The sequence below is a fragment of the Gavialis gangeticus genome, unplaced genomic scaffold (genome assembly GCF_001723915.1).
Source record: "Gavialis gangeticus isolate Ggan-Ray unplaced genomic scaffold, GavGan_comp1, whole genome shotgun sequence".
Taxonomy (NCBI): Eukaryota; Metazoa; Chordata; order Crocodylia; family Gavialidae; genus Gavialis; species Gavialis gangeticus.
The window spans coordinates 44,933,659-44,937,926 of record NW_017729000.1 but is presented as its reverse complement, the minus strand read 5'-3'; the positions used below and the strand labels follow the sequence as shown (position 1 = coordinate 44,937,926).

Genomic DNA, 4,268 nt, shown 5'->3' with positions numbered 1-4,268 from the left:
CAGGAAGTTCAGCACAGATGTTTTCTGTCAGTAGGCGTTGGAAGCACCAATAGCTACATCTGTTCATTTTTATATTTGTGAGAACGTTTTTCCCCCAACCCTCCCCCCACTGTTGGGCCCAGGTCTGCTCCCCTTCCTCCCTGCATTACCTGCAGGGCGTGGGTGCGGGGTGCCAGGCCAGCCCTACTGGCCTCATCCCCCACTTTCCATCTGCTCTGTTGTTGCTGCCTCCAAGGAGCAGGGCCGGGGATGGGGGGGGTGGGCAGGCCACTATCGCTGTGTCCCCTGCGTCCCCACCATCATGGCAGTGGGCTACCTTCTGTCAGAACACTTCACACTCCGATTGGCTGTTTCCATCAGCCAATCAGAGCATGAATAAAACATTACAGACAGCCAGACAGACTTAGGCTTTTATAATATTAGAATATAGAATTAGTGTTACAGTAATACCCAGGAGCCCCAGTGGAGTTTGAGGCCCCATTGTGCTGTGAACTGGATAGTGTGTAAAAAACCACAATTCTTGTCCCAATGACGATGCTGTAAGTCCAAGCAGATCCCAAATTTTGAAAAAGGGGTTGCAGAAGCAGCAACTGGTGCTGCAGGGGTGGCTGTACCCTTTACTCCCAATTCCCGCCCCCCCTCCACTGGGGCAGGTAGACCACATCCTGGGAGTAGAAGCCAGGGACTTTTTTCAAGTCCCTGTGTAGCAGGCTCACCTTTCAGAGCTTGGGTTGAGTCCCAGGATTGAGATCCTGCTGTTTTCATTGGTGGAGCCCATTCACCAATCAGGAGGCAGCAGAAGAAATAAAATCACGCCCCTTTCCTGAGGGGAGGGGCAGAAGAGCTCTCCCGGACCTGATTGAAGACTGTAAACTGTCAGGTCTGGAAGACTTCAGGGGTGGGGCCCTGGAGCGTATAAAAGGAGCTGTGTACCCAGCACAAGGGGCAGATGCAGTGAGGGACTCAAGAAGAGCAGAGGCAGGAAAAGCTGGGGAGCTATCCCCCAGTGGGCAGTAGGCCCAAGGTTCCTGAAGCTGCTGCCAGAGGAGCATCTGTGGGAGTGGTGTGAGACTGCTGAGGCTCATCACGGTACATGGTTTGGTGCACAGAGCCCAGGCTTTGGGAGTTACAAGTGGTGGCTTAAGCCTGCAACCCCAGCTGGGCCAGCGGGCCACACAGTGTGTGGGGCAGTGCACAGGCCAAAGGCCTTGGGGCTGCAGTGAAGCAGCTCAGGCCCCATCTCCCAGCAAGCATCCAGGTCCTGCGGTGCGCAGGGTGGTGCATGGGCCCGAGCCCTGGGAGCCAGGGAGCAGCAGAGGCTGCTTGGGTTAACCATCCAGTGTGAGAATGGCTGGTGAGAGCCTGAAGGGCCCATCCTGTGCTAAGATAGCCCTCAGTGCTGAGCCAGGGCATGGGGAAATGGTAGTGCTGCAGCGTGACAGGAGCCAGCAGCTGAGAGGAGCTGAGCCCTTGGTACCCAGAGTGGGGCACAGGGTAGGGAGGAACCCAGCGGCACAGGAGAGGCCTGGAGAGGTGTTCTAGCAGAGGAGACCCCATCAAGCTGCACCCTGACCACTGAGAGGGAGCATGAGTCATTGGGCCCTTGAGTCCCACAGGGAAAAGACATTTGGGGTAGGCAAACCCAGGGAACGGGCTGGGTGAGCAGCCCCCCACCTAGTTAAGGCCCTAAGGGGAGGGGCCCCTGGTGCTTCCTGGACACCCCTCAAGGGACCCCATTGGAAGGAGGACTATCTCTTGCCACGGGTCAGGGACTATATTAAGGGATATATGTTATTAAGATTGTTCATGTTTGCGCCTTATATTTTGTAATTTAAATGTTGTATTGTGATGTTGTAAATAGTGTTATTTAGGGTTTGACCTTGGTTATTGGTTAGTGTTCGCTGTGTAAATATATGTATATGATATTTAGTTTTATGTTTATGCATATAACTTTATTATAACTTAATAAATTTATAAACTTAATAAATTGTATATAGTTAAGAACTTTAAGTTTGAGTTAACTCTATAGAGGAAAGGGTATCTGCTTGAAATTCTGGCATCCCTCTCACAGCACCCCCTGCTGCCTACCCATCCCATTCAATTGAGAATAGGGCATACCCTTGGGTGTACCCAGGTTACACCTGAATCAGGTAAGGACCCTTCCTGCCATTCTGGAAATATTTTCACTTTCCTACCATGCTCAGTGGCAAATCCTGTCATTTCCCATCCCTCCCTTGCCCACTCTACTTACGCCTCTGGGTGCCAGAGACTGATCAAGCAGGCCAGCCTGGGTCAAGTAGGTCAACAGCCACATTTGCAGTAAACTTCAGCTAATGAACTCTGCCCCAGTTTAGGAATAGCAAGCAGGTTGATTGGCTGCTTGGAGCTCTGCCTATGCATTTAGCACCTGCTGGGTTTGCAGGCTAGTCAGCCTTTCTGTTCTGCAAGTCTGTTGGTTCCTGCTCTCTAGTTTTGGCTTATTTGGGGATTTTGACTTTGGCTTTCCCTGTGGATTTGTTTCCTGGTTCCTCACCCTGGTTTGGTTCTCCTCTTGGACTTCATTCTGTGGATTATCCCTCAGATTGGTATCTGCCATTTGATCCCAGATCCTCACCCTGAACTGTGCTGTGGACTCTGCCCCCAGATTTCCCTCTAGATGTAGAAATACGGCTCCTGTCCTCTAATCCAGCCCCAGGGCCCTGCTTTCCTTCAGTAGTTTGACCATTATACCAGACGGCCTACACCCTGGCCCCTTATACTGGGTGCAAGAAGCAGGGAGACCTGCCTGTTGCCACTGCTCTCTCTCTCCCCACTCCAATGGGGGATATGAAGAGTGGTTGCTGGGGACCTGGGCTAACTGACCAGTGCTGGCAGAGAACAGCTAGGAGGTTTGGACAGGAATTGGGACCTCAGCTGCCATCATCACTTCCACTGTTGCTGGCTGAGCCTGGTTCCCAGTGCAGCCACTCTCTGCAGCCCTGACTGCAGTTGGGGATAGGAGTAGTTCTGGGGCTTCCTCTGCCCCCAGGTAATCTTCCTCTCCCCTTCCTGTGCCCAAAGGTGCAAGTAGAAGGGAAAGGTGGAGAGGGGTGTGTGCCACTGAGCCTGCAGGGGAAGGAAGAGAGTGGCAAGAGGAAGAAAGGATTCTTACTGACTTTGGAGACTTCAAAAACAAACAGCAAAAAAATCAAACAGCTGCTGATCCCTTGATGTGGCCTCTGCAGAGGACCCAGGCATTGGGGTCTATGGGGAACTCGAGCTGCTAAGCTACCCTGTAGAAAGACTATGCCCCAACACCCCTTCTGGATCTGTCCCTGGCTCTAAGGCTGGGATATACCAAAGTGCTCAGCTGTTACCTAATGCTACTCTTTGAAAATCAATGGAGTACTCCCATACACAAAATTAAACGCCTGCATCAGCATGTAAGATCAGGCCCTTACCATCAGACAAGTAACATGCAAAAGAAACATCCAGAGAATATAACAGATCACATTCTTAAATATAAATAAATGAAACAAGTGGCCACATTCAAGGACAGTCAGGATCACTACATTAAGTTCAAGGAAGTTGCCCAATGACAGGCCAAATATTCAGAAGTATGGAGATAGTATGATAAGAGCATGTTAATAGTCTTAACAACAACCTTAACACACTGCTCACGCACAGACCATTAGATGGGGAAATATATAATGAATAGCTCCCAAACAACCTGGAAGCCATGTACCAAAAGCACACAGTGGGCACATCTACAAGTGCAATTAATGCACATGAATCAATTCTGGAGCTTATTGCTTTAGAGTTGTTTGTTCCTGGGTGCACCATTTGAATGCATGCCTGGGAGGAAAAAACTCCAGAGCATATTGCCCCAGAGTTTATTTGTGGGCAGCACATGGAGACTGGTTGAAGAAGCCCAGGCTGGAAGGGGACCCAGGGGGTCTGACCAGGCTCCATTTGCAGCGGCAGATGTTGGCTGAGACAGGAGGATGCTTCAGCATGGGGGCTGCACCCTCATGCCTCAGTCAGCCCCTCTGTAGCATATTGAGCCAGGCTGGAGCATCCCTGGGCTGGCAGGCTGCTCTGGAGGCTGCTACAGAGCAGCCCTGGGTCCCCTGCCAGTCCACGGCTGGTCTACCTGGGTTTCATGTACAGCAGGGGGGCTGGTGCAGGAGAGGGGAGCTGGCTGGGGCCCAAGGGTGTTCCAGTGTGGGGCTAGCCAGCCCCATCACCATGCGCTGGTGGTGGATTAAACAATGCTGCCACCTGTGGCT

General features: G+C 51.7%; 1 long non-coding RNA gene across 1 annotated transcript in view; it reads right to left on the bottom strand.

The window, feature by feature from the left end:
- LOC109290158 overlaps window positions 1-3,989 on the bottom strand; it is an 18,735-nt gene extending 14,746 nt beyond the window's left edge. Inside the window, exons 1-2 of the long non-coding RNA XR_002095551.1 lie at window positions 3,978-3,989; window positions 2,849-2,853 (exon numbers count right to left, since the gene is read on the bottom strand). This is a non-coding gene — a long non-coding RNA (uncharacterized LOC109290158). The remainder of the gene's footprint in view (window positions 1-2,848; window positions 2,854-3,977) is intronic.
- Window positions 3,990-4,268: the final 279 nt, after the last annotated feature.